General features: G+C 40.6%; 1 long non-coding RNA gene across 1 annotated transcript in view; it reads right to left on the bottom strand.

The window, feature by feature from the left end:
- Positions 1 to 1,097: 1,097 nt before the first annotated feature.
- The window catches only part of LOC136754070 (uncharacterized), a 48,616-nt gene continuing 32,496 nt past the window's right edge, over positions 1,098 to 17,217 (bottom strand). Inside the window, exon 4 of the long non-coding RNA XR_010817522.1 lies at positions 1,098 to 2,207. This is a non-coding gene — a long non-coding RNA (uncharacterized LOC136754070). The remainder of the gene's footprint in view (positions 2,208 to 17,217) is intronic.

The following is a 17,217-nucleotide window of genomic DNA, read 5'->3' on the forward strand; positions in this document are numbered from 1 at the left end:
TCTGGAGTTAAAACCCATTTGTCACTATGAACACCTTACTATAAAATGGGTAGCTTCAGTTGTCAAATGCCATCATAAACATAATGGGAATCTTCTTTAAAATGCATGTAAGGCTGAGTTTAACCATAGCAGGTTTATACAACACATTGAGGTTTTACAAATGGATTTTCCATTGCAAGCAGAGTGATGGAATTCCAGATAATTGTGATACATACTATATACAGAGCAATGGCTATCAGATGGCTATCAGATTAAATCTTGGGGGCTTGATTCCTCCTAGAAATCTACAGCAATTCCAGTATTAGTATGAAAAACCTCAATGCCCAGCTATATAGCTTATTTCCATCCAAGAAAAAAGGCATACAATAAATACACTGGCAGCGGCTGCAGGCTGTATTAGATTAGACTCATTACGAAATTTAATTGAGGGTGTATTTCCCTACAGGAGAAAATTACCCTTGTTTTGGGCACTAACAAGAGGACATTAAGCCTGGGATGCTCTTACTAACGCTCATCAAAAAGGTTTTATCACAACACTAGACCTCAACCTAAATGGACTTAATAAAGAAGGTCTTGGTCCTAATACGATGTAAGTGACTTGCTACATTACCTCTCTTGCGCATTAAACCTACTTTATTAAGCAGATAATGTATTACAGCTCTTGTGTGTCCTGCTGGAGATTTGTTGTGAATACCAATAAGACAATTGTGGTGATTTGTTTCATGGAAGGATCCCATCCCTGCAGCTGAAATTGAATGCATCATGACTACAGCGCAGAACAGGTGAAGATTGAGATTAGACACTCGAGTCACCAAGCAATATGGCATATCACCACTAAAGTATAGTTTACGGACTGTACCCCCTGGACAGACTACACAGAAACCAGGTGACATTCTAAAAAGCAGGCGAACCATGATAAACTAATAAAAGTCCTCTGTGAAAAATGGAGAGCACAAATTTCAGCAAAGCTCCTATCCAGATATCACAAGCTAAAAAATATAAAGAAAGTTTTAGAAACATTTTAAATAATTTAAATAAAGATTTAAGCTATTTATTATTAAATCACATATTTACATGACTGACCCCTTTACCCAAGGCCACTATAATAAAAAAAGCAAAAAGACTAATAAAAAAATAAAGAGCAGCGCATGTTAAAAAAGTTCATAACTTTTAAAGCACTCTTTTTCTCATATGTGTGGTAAAACAACAGCAATTAATCCAACAATTTGTATTTTTGGGGTACCCCCTCAGAAAAGAGAAATAGACAAAAATGGGGCAGATGCTTTAGCTTTCAATTCTCTTCCATTTCGTCGTCTAATTCACTTGAACTGCAGATCTGCTGTTCCAACCTACCACTTACAATGGATCATACACACTTGAAAAACTGAGGTGTAGGCCTATATAACCCATAGGTTAATTCAGAAATTTAACCTAATCTGGCACCCATTTATTTTCAATTGTAAGTCCATGTATGTTTTTTTTGTTTTTTTAAGGTAACCCTTCATGTAATATTTTAAAATGTATATATAAAAAAACAAATGCCCTGTGGGAGTCTGGAGTTCTGAATGTCAGCATCAGTGACAATCACACCGAGAGCAAGGTGAAAGGGCTGCAGTTCACAAAGAGTTTTTGCATTTTTATAAATCATTCAAGCCTGGGCTTCACGACAAAACAGAATCTTACATTATCAAAGATAGCTTATGTACATGAACATGTTTTGGGGAAATAAAGTTGCAAGACATTTAACTAAAACTATCTAGGACAAAATAAAGTCACTGTATGAATCAAACAAAAGGGAAAAGATTAAACCATTACCACCAAATTAAGGAGTCTAAACATTTCCCAAAGGTACAGGTTTCATTACAGGTCTGTCAGTCCCCTCAGTATTTTTCCCAACAGTGAAAATTGCCTTTTATCGGTGTGGGCAAATACAAATATTAAAACCAATAAAAAAGCTAAAAATAGAAAAATAAACTATACTAAAACCCTAACTAAAAACTAAGCCCAAAACCATACCCCTGAGTTCACTAGTAGCAATGTCCAATGGAAAAGAAAAGGAAAGAGGATAAATAGTCACAGTGCAGTCCTAAATACAGTGATCGCCACCAGTCACTACCCGGCTCAGAGCGCGGCTCCCATCCCAGGCTGGGGATGAAGATCCTCGCAACGGCACTCTCCTCCAAGCAGCCCCAGCTTGTCCACGCAACCTGCGCCGATCCAGGAAAAGAGGGAGAGAGAAAGAATGGAACAGGCTCAGGAAAAGGACACGCTCGCTCAAAGGTAAGTGCTGCAACCACGCACACTTGCGGATGGTATTAACATATCCCTTTGATCCCTATGCTCCTCTTCCTCTGTGCTGCTTGGTCCGGAGCCCGAGGTGCCGTCTACCACCGCGGAACTGGAAGCCAAAAAAGCCTGCAAGGTAAGTCCGATAGTGCATTCAACCAACACACACTGTTTGATTCAAATGTCCTTCGCCAATTATAATCCCTTATGTTCTTTTGACTGCACTAGGCGCACGGGGTTCAGTAGCTAATGTTTCTCCAACCAGCCGGCCGTCCACAAGGAACTGCTTCGAGCCACGGAGACTCAGCTCCCACCGGCTGGCACCCTCACAGCCAGGATATGGTCCTCCACAGCCCTTCCTGCTGTTTTACTGTGGCCCTGCAGTCACGGTTCCTGCTGGTGTTCAAAAGCTGCCTTTCCTTGCTGCTTCTCCATAGTTCACTCTCCTCTTGGTCAGGGCAGCTTTTATCCATACTAGGTGCTATACAGGTGCAGTGGCTGTGAGTGAAGGGTGGGGCGCTGCTTAGTGAAACAGGTGCGCCGCATTAGATGTCAAGTCCCGTGCATTCATACATAAGTGAATACAAATGAGAACAACCAATCAATTAGTGAAAAATAAACAATTAATGTTAATCAAACAATTAGTGAAATATAAATAAAATCAGTGAATAATAGAAATTAAATCAACGAACAATAAAGAATAATCTAAGTGCAATGAAAAAATAAAAAATCACACGGAAGCTTGGCACCCTCTGTGACTATTTCACTGCAATATGCTTTTAATTTAAGTGAGTAAATATAAATACATAAATGTAAAATGTAGGTATAATTAAAATCATGCTTACAGAAGATCTACAATATGGATGTCATGTATTATTACTTATTTATCGGCAGATGCAAATTATGTATTTAATTACGTTCACATTCTGTGTAAGGTCTGGATATGGTTTTGTGTATATACAGTAATGCATATTAATCAAAACATTTTCCATATGCTAATTAATTTGTCTATGCATTTTAAGAATTGCTCATTACTGTAGGCATCAAAATTGTATCTCACTAATATAAGCTAAATGAGTCGATTGTGATTTTCACTGAAACCAAGGGCGAACCAAGATTATACCCACTAATTAACCTCCAGAAACTGTGTGGAACTGAGCAGTATCTGCAGACTGGAGGACAGAGCAAATCATTAATAGGCCAAATGCATAACAAGAGGTAATAGTGGCATTCAATAGGCCATTAATTAAATAGCCAAATTAATATTCTATATGCAGTCTGCGGTATTGCAGTATAATTAATATTTTATGGCTAGCTTCCGTATGCTGTAAGAATGCTGCACTTTTTGAAAGGAAAAGTAATCCTGCTGCATCTCTACAGACCATGTCTAAAATAGATTGCATGTGCATAGGATATATTTTCCAGCCCATTCAATATAGTCCAAGTCTCCTCTTTTGATAAAGCTTGGCCCATATTAACAAAACAAAGACAGACCTCATATCAAAGTCTTTCTTATGTGCAGAAAACCAAGCCCAGTGCTGGGTGTGGTTCTAGGCTTCTCCATTAATAGTAACTTTAATGAAATATTTTATGAATTATAATGTGATCTTACCACCCCCACCCCGCCGATATCAAATTCACAAAAACAGCTACTGTTTGATATTAACTTAAAAGGGGGATTGATTAAGCTGTTGTAATTATTAGTTAAATTGAGATACATTGAGGTAAATTAGGGAACTAAGCCAAACAGAAGGAAAGAATGTGATCTGCAAATCCCTGCTGATTTGCACTAAAGGAGTTACAACACTAACAAATTTTTAATAGGCAATCTGTATTAAATGTATTTCATGCTCGTTGCTGCATATAGTAAATAAGAAGGACTGAAAGAACCACGCTTTTGGTTTCACCCATCGGAAAGCAACCATGTTATAAAGGAAACAATTCACTGGAATTCCTTTCTGTGTGTATTTTCAGCATGTGATAATCCTAAATTCTGCTGCGAAAGCACTTAAAGCGTTAAAGCATCTGTTGACCAGTTTAGCCCTGTGAAGAATTATGACAGCCTGGTCGTGTGCCTTATGCCTGGTTCCATTAGAATTTGATCTGTTGACTGTAGACAACGATCTCAAAGAACTGAGTGTCCTCTACTGACCAGAGGAATGCACTGCATTGTTGCTTTTTTCCATTTAATTCTTTTACATATTGTTTTTGTTAAGGAAGATAAAACAACAAGTGAAAAATGCATAGGTCCTATATATACTGTAGAGGAAAAGACAATGCTACATAATAATAAAAATAATAATAATAAACAACAAAACAATAATATTCTATTATTATTGTTGTTGTTCATAACAACAATAATAATAAGAGGATTAATTAAATCCCTAAGCAAATATATTATATTGTACTTAAAAGGCATGCCTTTCATTTCATAATGTGATTTCTGTAATTATGCATTACAGTATGAGCTAAGCCAGTGCTGCCCAAACCCAGTACATGAGGGGTCCTATCCGACAGGTTTTATAGGTAACATCTAATCAGCAGTTTCTTAACCCCTGGAACAATTTAAATGTGATCAATTAAGCAGGTGACTCGTAAAATTATTATGTAGAGATCTGGTGTGAAGAAAATGAACTAACCTTTTCAGCCCTCAGTGACCAGAGTTCCCTTAATTGAACAAGTTATTTCCCTAATTGATCAATAACTTCCATGTGGTCCCAGTCTGTAAAAATTAGCAATTTAGGGTGACTGACAAAACTTACTGGATCCCCAGAATCGATTCCCAAAAAATTGTTCCCACAACCTCATCATTTTGGCACATTTATGTATATTTAGTCAATTGAACGTTATGACAATATTCATCCGTTCTCGGAAACCGTCCGAGTTTTACCAATCAGGAAAAGATGACACATGCACATTCATCCTTGACCTTGTTATAGTGGAAAATCTATCAATGGCAACCACATTTTATTGTGGATTTATTTCTTGCATACAAGGATATCATGTTTACAAAACAGTTTAGGAACCAGAAATCGGCGAACAGGTGGTAATTTATGTTAAATTTGTGAGTCAGAGTGCCTTATTTCTAGTCCATTTTTTCTAGTGCTTGTTATATGTAGTTCATGCATGGATAGTCCTAATACAGTGGGTGACATAGTCGGTGATTAAGGATTTCTGTTAATTTAATGTTCTTACTTTACATACAAGTTTAAGTCAAACGTGTTCACCAAATAGGGTAAATTATGTTAATTCTTTAATTGAATCTGTTCACATTACATGCACAATGACATTGGGTCTCCAAAAAATTTGAAAATAAAAGAAAAATGTGAAGAATATTGGATATTGCTGGGATTTTTCTTTTCTAAAATAGGGGGGTGCGCTTCTATTAGGGCATTAGAATGAATACGGCATATGGGTCATTCTCCCAAAACATGTACCACTGAGGGTGATCACCAACTTGGCAATAGTTCAAAAACAAAAACAAAACCTTAACACATTGTTAGCATGCATACAACATTTTCATGTTAAGAATAGTGAATTCCTTACTGTTCTCGTGTACTTAATAATTTTGTGCCATTTTGTCAGATGCTTTGTAGTCATCACAAACAAGAGTATTTTTTTTTTTAACTAAAATGGTTCTGAATTGTCTGCTTTATTCTTTATAAACAAAATTTAGACTGATAACTAAATAAATAAATAAACTAATGAAATGATAACTAAATAAAATATTTAGATAGTTATTTAAAAAATGTTGATTTCGAAACACTCAATTTTCTTGCCCACTGTAGTATTGAATAGAAACTACAGAGTCGTGATATATTATCAGATGTATATAACCGAACAAATATAGAGTCGGTTTTGAAAAAAATTGGATGAAACTGCCTGCAGTATTACAATACAAATATGCTTCTGCAAGGCGGTGTCCCTAAATCATGTTCGATCGGTACCTGAATCGGACGTATTTTCTGGCACTTGGCATCCAGCAGTTATTCTGCATTTATAAATAACCTACTGTTGGCAGAAAAATGAGTTGCTAAATTTAGAAGGGTTACTATGTCTAAGGTTTGGAAGGAGTGATTTTGGTGTCTCATTTGTGAGATAAACTTCCGTTAGCAAGAAAATATCTACTTTAAAGTAATTTAAGGTGGTTTTCAATGGCCATGAGTCTTATCGTATTGAATACAATCTAAGGTTTTTGTTTGTGTGCTTATTTTAATGATTGTTGCTGGTCACGTTCATGTTGCATAGATTTCCGCAGTTCTCAACCACCGTATTTAGAGAACAAATTCACCGTTGACTGTGACACCTTTTTGTGCAAGTCTTCAGCAAGAACTCTACTGGAGGGATGGAACACCATTCTTCCAAAAGATATTCCCTCATTTGGTGTTTTGATGATGATGGTAGAGAGTGGTCTAACACGTCAGTCCAAAATCTCCCATAGGTGTTCAAATGGATTGAGATCTGGTGACTTCGAAGGCCACGGCATATGATTCACATCATTTTCATACTCATCACAACATTCAGTGACCCCTCGTGCCCTGTGGATAGGGGCATTGTCATCGTGGAAGAGACCACTCCCATCAGGATAGAAATGTTTCTATAGGATAGGATGAAGGTGATCACTCAGAATAAGTCTAATGATTTGCAATGACCCTGCCCTCTAAGTGGACAAGTGGACACAAACCATGCCAGGAAAATGCTCCCCACAGCATAACAGAGCCTCCGGACCCCCTCACTGTAGGGGTCAAGCAGTCAGGCCTGTACTTTTCTCTTGGTGTCACCACACATGCAGTCACCCACTTGTCGAGAACACTAGCCAGTTGAGCATCTTTGTGACTGAAGCACCTGCCATTCGTGCCCCAATAATGACCCCACTTTCAAAGTCACTTAGATCCTTTCCTCTTGCCATCTTGATTAAAAATGGAGGTCAACTGGGCCTCCTCAACTTTTGCCTGATAGGATGTTAATTGCTTAATTGTATCATACAGTACACCTGTTTGGAGTCATCTGCATTCGTTATGTTCCTCCACTCATTTATTCAGGTTTTTCCTTTAATTTGTCACCCGTCTGTGTGCATGTATATACAGCTCTGGAAAAAATTAAGAAACCACTTAACATTGATTTCTGAACTTGGAGTGGTCTCTTATTTTTTCCCGGGGCTGTATGTATATATATATATATATATTTTGTGGCAGTGTGAGAGGCAAGGCTGGGGTCAGGGCGGGTCTTTCAGTGGAGGAGACTACAAAACATCTCCTCCAGGACTTCAAACCCCAGAAGCCAGCAGGCTCCTGATGGCCATAGCCCTGCCCCGTCCACCACTTCCCCTATAAAAGGAAGAAGGAAACGAACCAGGGTGTGCATGCTTGGCTGGGGTAGCAGGATGCACAGGAGGGTGAGAAGACAACGGAGACAACGGGAGAAGTTCACAGCTGACGGATTCACTGGCTTACGACCCTTTTTCTGGACCTGGACCAATCTCCCTCTTAAACCCCGGACTGTCTGACAACCTCCCACCGGTAACGAACTTTGATTACGGACGTTGATTAGGAACCTGCCTTGCCCCTGTCGTACTTCTGTCTGCCCGGTGTTCGGCTCTGCCAACTCGGGCATTTACTGTTATTATTGTTCGCGTTTGTTTTGTAGTTAGGGATTGTTTACGTTTAGGTAGTGCTCAGACAGAGCTAGGTTTTGTTTTGCCTTTTTGACACTGTGCTTTCCATTAAGAGAAGCAATAAAACAACAGCAAGCCTGTTTTGTACCCTCTGCCTGCCTCCCTACTGTGTGTTTCAAGACCAGACCCCGCCTACATACAGCCCTTTCTTGTGACGGGCCCCCCAACCCGTTACAATTGGCTGTGTGGTCTGGATCAAGAAAAGATGCACACACAAGGCTGTTTTGGAAACAAAAAAACGGGCCAAAAATCCAAAGCCAAACGACAAAGGCAGGCACACAAAATGGCGGCAGTGGAAAACACAGTTGAGATCAGTGCTCACTGGTTGTTTAATCCCAGCCCTCCACTGTGGCTGCAGACAGAAGGCCTCAAACACCTGCACCAAACCACTTGCTCCTTACTGTTGGAGTTTCTGTACCTGTCTGTTCCTGACAAAATGAAAGTTATCCAAAGAGGTCAGTCTGACATGAAGACAGCTGTGCAGGAGTTGGTGGATTTCATGGAGAAACTGAGCCAGCAACAGCAGGAGGACAAGGCCATGCAGCCAAAGGAGGCAAAGCTCTCGCCGGTGCCCCGCTTCCAGCCTGAAGGAGAAGAGGAAGTGCCTCTTCAACTGCAGTCTTCCCCAACCACTGATTGCAAGGTCTGTCCAGTGTGCCTTGCAGGGGAAGAGTGGTGTTTCCAGGTTAGACAACCTGGGCATGTTTCCCCTGGCAGAGAGGAATACTGGGAAGGGGGAAGAGCATTACCAGTAGAATGCTGTCTGGAGCCTGAGGAGGAAGAGGAGAAGCCTCCGTCTGTCCCAGAGCTGGAGCCAGAGCAGGAGACGTCGCTGACGTCCTGCATTGAGGAGGAGGTCGAGCTTCTCTCCCTCTCCACCCTAGAGAGATGGGTGAAGTTAAACGCCTTCCCTGAGCCTGAAGATGAGGTGGAGTTTCCCTCCTTCGCAGAGCTGCAATGGGAGGAAGAGGAGAAACCTCTGTCTGTCCCTGAGCTGGAGACAGAGCAGGAGACATCGCTGACGTCCTGCATGGAGGAAGAGGACCTGCAGTGGGAGGAACTGCTGCTTTGGCAAATGACGACAACGGGAGAAGATGAGGAACTGCTTCTTCCACCATGGCCGGGACAAGAGGAAGACCTGCAAGGGAGAGAGGAAGAAGAGGACCTGTTGTGGCTAGAGCAAGAGAGCCTCTGGCCGTGCCTGCCGCCGCAGCCACAGACGGCCGAGGTGTTCCTGCTGCCGCAGCCACAGACGGCCGAAGTATTCCTGCCGCCGGAGCAACAGAGGGCTGAGGTGTTCCTGCCACTGGAACCCCGGAGTGAGAAACCCAAGTGTTCAGAACCCCGGAGGGAGAGCCCCGAGTCTCCCGTGTTGGACAGGGAGGAACCCGAGTGTCCAGAGCCCTGGAGGGAGGAACCCGAGTATGCCCTGTCCGGGAGGGAGGAGCCCGAGTGTCCAGAGCCCCGGAGGGAGGAGCCCGAGTATCCTGAAGAGGTGCCGCCTTCCTCGTCCCACTCCAAGGGTGAGTGTCCGCCACCATACCTGGTGGAAGAGTATCCGTCACCGTGTCTGGCAGAAGAGAGTCTGCCCCTGAGCACTGTGGAGCTACCAGCAGAAGATTACTTCAGGAGGGAGTCACCATCTGTCTCCTCAGAGGCCACACCAGAACAGGAGGTGCCTACAATCCAGGAGAAGGCATCACCTGTTGTCCCCTGCACTGAATCAGAGGGGAAGAATATACCAAGCCCTGAATCTGGAGAGCAGCCGGAGCAGCCGGAGCAGCCGGAGCAGCCGCAAAAGGAACCGCTGCCGCAGACGCTGCAGTTAACTCGGTCGGGATCCTGGAAGACAAAGGAGTCACAGCAACCAGAGGGTGAGACTCTTGTGCTTCCTCCATCAGGTCTCCTGGACAACCAGAGTTCCTGTCCTCGACCTGAGTTCCTGGCTGCAGCAAAGGAAATGGAGACACCTCAGCGTGCCCAGGACCCGCTGTGTCTCCAGGCTGGAGCAGAGACTGGAGGGGAGCCAAGGGATGCTGTGGCAGCAGAGAGGTCTCCGCCAGACAAGCCTGGTTCCTGGAGGGATCAGGAAGCAACAGGGGAGCCACCTTCATGGCAGTCCACCCCAAGGACCAGATGGGTGTGATACGGAGAAGGACAGGACATGGGGGAATGGCACATCCACTGCGAGGATGACCCAGCAGATGGAGACCCCATCTGGCTCTTCGGCCCTCCTGCCCGCCCCTTGTGTCTTTTGGAGGGGGGCTTGGCCGTGGTATGGCTGTCATTGTGTGCGCCCCTGGTTTCACTCTAGAGGGGGAGGCTATGTGGCAGTGTGAGAGGAAAGGCTGGGGTCAGGGCGGGTCTTTCAGTGGAGGAGACTACAAAACATCTCCTCCAGGACTTCAAACCCCAGAAGCCAGCAGGCTCCTAATGGCCATAGCCCTGCCCAACACTTCCCCTATAAAAGGAAGAAGGAAACGAACCAGGGTGTGCATGCTTGGCTGGGGTAGCAAGGTGCACAGGAGAGCGAGAGAGCAAGAGAGCAGGAGAAAGAAGGGAGAAGTTCACAGTTGACGGATTCACTGGCTTACGACCCTTTTTCTGGACCTGGACCAATCTCCCTCTTAAACCCTGGACTGTCTGACAACCTCCCACCGGTAACGAACTTTGATTACGGACTTTGATTAGGAACCTGCCTTGCCCCTGTCGTACTTCTGTCTGCCCGGTGTTCGGCTCTGCCGACCAGGGCATTTACTGTTATTATTGTTCGTGTTTGTTTTGTAGTTAGGGATTGTTTACGTTTAGGTAGTGCTCAGACAGAGCTAGGTTTTGTTTTGCCTTTTTGACACTGTGCCTTCCATTAAGAGAAGCAATAAAACAACAGCAAGCCTGTTTTGTACCCTCTGCCTGCCTCCCTACTGTGTGTTTCAAGACCAGACCCCGCCTACATACAGCCCTTTCTTGGGACGGCCCCCCCAACCCGTTACTATATATATATATATATATATATAGTAGAAATGTATAGAAATGTAAAATGAACATTTCAGTTTTATTCTATGAACTACTGACAACATTTCTCCCAAATTCCAAATAAAAATATGAATGGAATGGAATGGCTGCCATACATGTAGAGATGCTGATTTATGAAAGATTTGCAATATATATTACACATTCACACATGCACGCACGCACACAGGCACACACACACACACACACACACACGTACACACCCAAAATTATTGGCACCCTTGATAAATTTGTAAATAAACAAGCTTATTGATATTGTCATTTTCAAACATGATTCAAGGGAATCAACTAAAATTACACATTTTCACTAAATTTGTGTCAAGTGTCACAATTATTGGCAATCTTGTTTTCAATACTTCGTGCACCCTCCACTTGCAAGGATAATGACTCTGAGCCCTCTTGCAAAAAAGATAGATGAGAAATATTGGAAGGGACTATTCCTTCAATTCTGAATCTTTCCAGATCCTTCATATCCTTTGGTCTGCGCTTATGGACTGTCTTTTTGAATTCAAACCAAAGAAATCAAGTCCATAGACTGAGATGGCCATTGCAAAATGTTGATGTTAAGTGGTCAATTAATCATTTCTTTGTGGATATTGATGTGTGTTAGGGTCATTGTATTGCTGGAAGATCTACTTTCAGACTCCTGGCAACCAGGTTTTTGGCTAAAATGTCCAGGTAGTTGGTAGAGTTCATGATGCTGTTAACCTTAACAAGGGCCCCGGGACCAGTAAAAGCAAAATCGGTCCATAACAACAAAAACCCACCACCTTATGTTACAGTAGGTATGAGGTTCTTCTCTGCATATGCAGCCATCTTTCGATGCCAAACCAAGCCCATGGCCAAAGAGCTCTATTTTCATCTAATCTGACTATAGCACTCGATTTCAATCCAAGTGCTAATACCAATTAGAAAACTCCAGGCATTTAATTTTTGTTGGTTGTCCTCTCCATAAAGGCTTTTTTTCCAGCAACCCTTTCAAATAGGCTGGAGGTGGCATCTAATTGTAAATTTGGAGACTTGGTGACCTCAAGATGCAACCAAGTTCTGTAAATCTATTAGTTCTGTAATTCTGAAAGGCCACAATACAGTTCCTAAAGAATGATAAAAATATAATATTAATGCAGATTTTGTTTGATTTTAATTATAATAATCTTTTTTGGTGCCAAAAATGTTGACATCTTTTTAGGGAATAGAATTATTACTTTTTATACATATTTCTGAGCAATTGTATTAGTACAGAATAATAGAATTTAAACTCATTACCGGTATTGTTTATTTTATAAAGGCTTTTTTGTTTGTCTTTATCAAGGATGCCAGTAATTTTGGAGGCGACTGTGTGTGTTCACAAACACAGAGAGACACAAAGTATTATAGGTATCTCAAAAATACCTAAACATTGTAAAACTGAAAATTTAAACCACCTTATGGTCAGACCTAGTTGGACATACACCCTATATTACAAACAAATGATTCGTTTTGAAAGCACAGAACATGTAGATAAGTGATATCATAGTTTAAAAAAAAACAATAAAAAACAAACAAACAATTGGTAACATGCCACAATATAAACATTTGAAAATATTATGACTAGGATAACCTAACTATCATCTGTTCATCAGGAACATTGATATCAAACAGCAGAATGCCATTTTAACAAATAGTACTCCTTAAAATAGCAAGAAGCAAGAATAAATAACTTATGTTATAGATTCCAAATATTTAATTAGTTAATGTTTTGTTTTGTTTTGTTTTACCTGCTTATTTAAATGTGCAATTAGTTGGTATGGACTTTAGATTATCCCTCTGTATTAATGAAGCTCTCAGGTATTCATTCAACCTATGCTAATGCAAATTTGAAATAAGGGAATCAAAACGACGAAATTACATCAGGAAAAACAAAAAGTTGGGCTGCCTTCTGTTAATCATTTTCAATAAAATCTTCACATGGGTCTGAATCCTTAATCAAAGAACACTGATCAAATTAAATCATGAACCTCAAACAAAAACTATTCAAGTACAAAAAGAAGAATGCGTCACTGATTTTTCATGGCAAAAATATTCCTATTTTTTAATTATGATTCATAAGCATTGCCATGTTTTATTTCTTTTTTGTTTTCTTTTTTTCTACCCATTGTTCTCTTATAATGGCAACATATGGGCTTGGTTAATCAAGCTAATGATCTAATTCAATAGGCTCATTATTTTCTGTAATTTATTCTCCAGGAGGTACTGCTTTTGCTGCCAGAAATGAAGAGAAAAGAAGAAGATTAATATTCATCCAGCAAACAAACAAAACAAAGCACACAAAAAAAATCTATCACTGATAATGAACAAACTCAATTGGCATTTAATAAAGCAGCACAGGAGATGTGCTAATAAAGAAACCATTATTTATCTCAACAGATATTGGGCCTGGGAAGTGGAGTGGAACACACTGGAAGGATATGGAAAACACTGTCTAAATTATGCACACAACAGCATGAAACTTGAGGTTTACAATAGAAGGGAGAAGATGTATGGTAGGCTACCATTTCTTTGTGTAAAGAACTTTGTAAAACAAGTTGAAAGTAAGTAGAGTTTCCAATTTAATTTCCACAACTTCTCTAATACAAAGATCAAAACCTTGATAGAAGCAAAAGAGAGGTTGCCCACTGACAAAGAAATGATCAGTCTATAATTTTAATGGTAGGTGTATTTTAACAGTGAGAGACAGAATAACAACATAAAAAATCCAGAAAAACGCATTTCAAAAAAGGTATAAATTGATTTGCATGTTAATGAGGGAAATAAGTATTTGACCCCTTCGACTTAGTACTTGCTGGCAAAACCCTTGTTGGCAATCACAGAGGTCAGACGTTTCTTGTAGTTGGCCACCAGGTTTACACACATCTCAGGAGGGATTTTGTCCCACTCCTCTTTGCAGATCCTCTCCAAGTCATTAAGGTTTCGAGATGTTCATTGGCAAACTTCAGACGGGCCTGTACATGTGCTTTCTTGAGCAGGGGGACCTTGCGGGCACTGCAGGATTTCAGTCCTTCACGGCGTAGTGTGTTACCAATTGTTTTCTTGGTGACTATGGTCCCAGCTGCCTTGAGATCATTAACAAGATCCTCCCATGTAGTTCTGGGCTGATTCCTCACCGTTCTCATGATCAGTGAAACTCCACAAGGTGAGATCTTGCATGGAGCCCCAGACCGAGGGAGACTGACAGTTATATTGTGTTTCTTCCATTTGCGAATAATCGCACCAACTGTTGTCACCTTCTCACCAAGCTGCTTGGAGATGGTCTTGGAGCCCATTCCAGCCTTGTGTAGGTCTACAATCTTGTCCCTGACATCCTTGGACAGCTCTTTGGTCTTGGCCATGGTGGAGAGTTTGGAATCTGATTGATTGATTGCTTCTGTAGACAGGTGTCTTTTATACAGGTAACGAGCTGAGATTAGGAGCACTCCCTTTAAGAGAGTGCTCCTAATCTCAGCTCGTTACCTGTATAAAAGACACTTGGGAGCCAGAAATCTTGCTGATTGATAGGGGATCAAATACTTATTTCCCTCATTAACATGCAAATCAATTTATAACTTTTTTGAAATGCGTTTTTTTGGATTTTTTTGTTGTTATTCTGTCTCTCACTGTTAAAATACACCTACCATTAAAATTAATAGACTGATCATTTCTTTGTCAGTGGGAAACCTACAAAATCAGCAGGGGATCAAATACTTTTTTCCCCTCACTGTATATATTTAAAAAAATCAGGCAAGTCACTTCTCTAAATGCTGGGGAACATCATGTTTCTAGTCAGTAACATGAAACATCTGGTTCTGTGAAATTGGATTAGCAGAAGCGTGTACATTTCAAATGCAGACCCTTTGATGCAAATGTTAAAATGCATCCTTAAATCACATCCAGTCTATAAGACCGTTTAAAGAGAGACTTCCATTTTCAAGTTCAGTAGATGGGTGAAAACATATATCAGTCAACTGTCTAGACTTGTTTAAACCAAACTCTTACTTATAGAAAGTAAAATTAATTCATTTTCAAACAAGCGAACTGTCGGAACTTACTTTTCTTTGGGAGTGAAATAATGCAATTTATGTTCAAGCTCAAAGTCCATCTGTACATAAATTGTGATTTGCCACATTTGTATTAAATTACACTCCTGCTCTTGAACATAGAACAAGAAAGAAAAATATCAATAGATTGTAGCTGATGGAGCAGATGGTTATACTCACACATTGTAAAAATAAATAATACAACAATCAAGGAGTCACAATTGTCTGGTCTCTGGATTCTACCAAGGAAGATGCTTCAGTTTGGCAACTCAGGAAACTTGAATCTGAAACTTCAATGTCATGTGGATTTGCAACCTTTTTAGAGTGCAACCAATGGAAATTCCCAGTGAAATGAAGGTTTCAAGTTCATGGATTGCTCACCAATGCAACTCTTCTCAATGCAATGACTTCACAACTATTGACAATCTTATATTATCAGTGATCAGAATGGGTTACAGGCCCTGTTGCAGACAGACGAGAGGATATACGCGTTGTGCACTATGATTTAACCCCATCTCTGGGAAAAGTTACAGATGGAAGTGAATTATACCCAGAGCTGATTAAAATGTAAAAGTGAACTACCTGGATGAAGTCTGTTTTACTTTTATGTGTATGTTATTTTTCCCCTTCTTTTCTAAATCTTTCAAACCGGTATAAATCATAAAAATAATCATATCTTGTTTTACAAACCATTTGGAAGCAGCATGTGGCAGCTTAATGTTCCATTGCTAATGTTCCTACCCAGTCATATTCAGTAATGATATAAAATTACTGCCATCAGAGTGATGATGATGTTTGCTTTGGGTGCACTTAGAGCGGCACTTACATTGTAATTACTTGTGCAGCATCTCCAGAGGGGTCTCTGATGAGCTTCTGCTTCAAACTTATTTCCCAGGCATTTCATTTCCCACCTCTCATCAGCAGCCGCACCATTGTCACGGTAAGGTAGTTGACATTCCTTTGTTTTAGGGACAATGTTTCTTGCTGCATATATTCAAAACCATTAGCATGCTTTTGACTCATTATGGCCATTTCATTCTTTGTAAAGTCTTGTCAAACGTACGGGATAGAATTGCTGTCCTGATGACAGTTCGTTTTTCCTATGTGGAATTAAATAATTATTGCTAAAGTATCCGGGTAAGGGGGATTGATTTAAAGTGAATCTTTTATGACAGTTCTGTGAGTACTGGGCTGCCTTCTATAATTTGGTAATTTTTATCTGCTGCTGAAAATATGAATATATTGCAGCACAAGTAGGTGCAGGGACTAAGTAAATAAATATGGAGAAAAGCTTAATACTCCAGATTTGGAATTAAAGTAGTGAAAGGGTTTAAGTGATGTTAGCAGATGTATTTCATAGCAGAGCTGGAAAAAATATGAGGATTTCACTTTTACACTGCAATTTCAGATCTAGACATTTACAGTGCCCCTGACATTGACCTGTAGGCAAGACACTAGAGATGCATACCCAAACTACCCATGTTAAAAATGAGTGATCCCCCGATATTCTCCACCAAGATTACTCAAGTGGGTCAACCAGGATCTAACACTGTGGAGTTTTAGAGGGAAGTTTCTATTGTATTATTCAATTTCTAGTACCCTATGAAGTGGGCTTCTCAATTCTTTAACATTTGAGTCAAAAAAGGCAATTACCCTTTAAAGGTCAAACAGCCAATTCCAATAATACAATCTCCTGTGGTTGGTGCATTTTGACGACATGAAGAGATTTAGAAATTAAGAGACTATTCAACACTGGATTGGCTTCATGTAGTGTGGGGAGAAAGAAGTGGAGGAGTTGATCCCTGAGCTCTTTAAACCTCTTTAAGGAGTACTGTCAGCACTCAGGAGGATATGGTTTTCCTTATTGTGATGGATCTGCAGTGCTGGAGTGTCAGAGCGATTGCCTCTGCATTATTATTATTATTTTTTTTTTTAAAGCTGTTATGTGATGTGCTACATTCCTCTGGCACAGTATGTGCTGGTATTACAAGTGACCCTCTGCATTGTTTTTAGCAAACAAATGCATCTACAAGTGCACAAACAAACTTCCACAAGACACTGCATTTGTTCATGAGTTGTTCAAGTTGAATGTTATTTTTACATCCGACCCTTCCTCACCAACTACTAGACTCAGCTGCTTGTCCAGTCACTGGTCCTCTCCCCCCTGGACTACAA

Source organism: Amia ocellicauda, chromosome 7 (genome assembly GCF_036373705.1).
Source record: "Amia ocellicauda isolate fAmiCal2 chromosome 7, fAmiCal2.hap1, whole genome shotgun sequence".
NCBI classification, from domain to species: domain Eukaryota; kingdom Metazoa; phylum Chordata; class Actinopteri; order Amiiformes; family Amiidae; genus Amia; species Amia ocellicauda.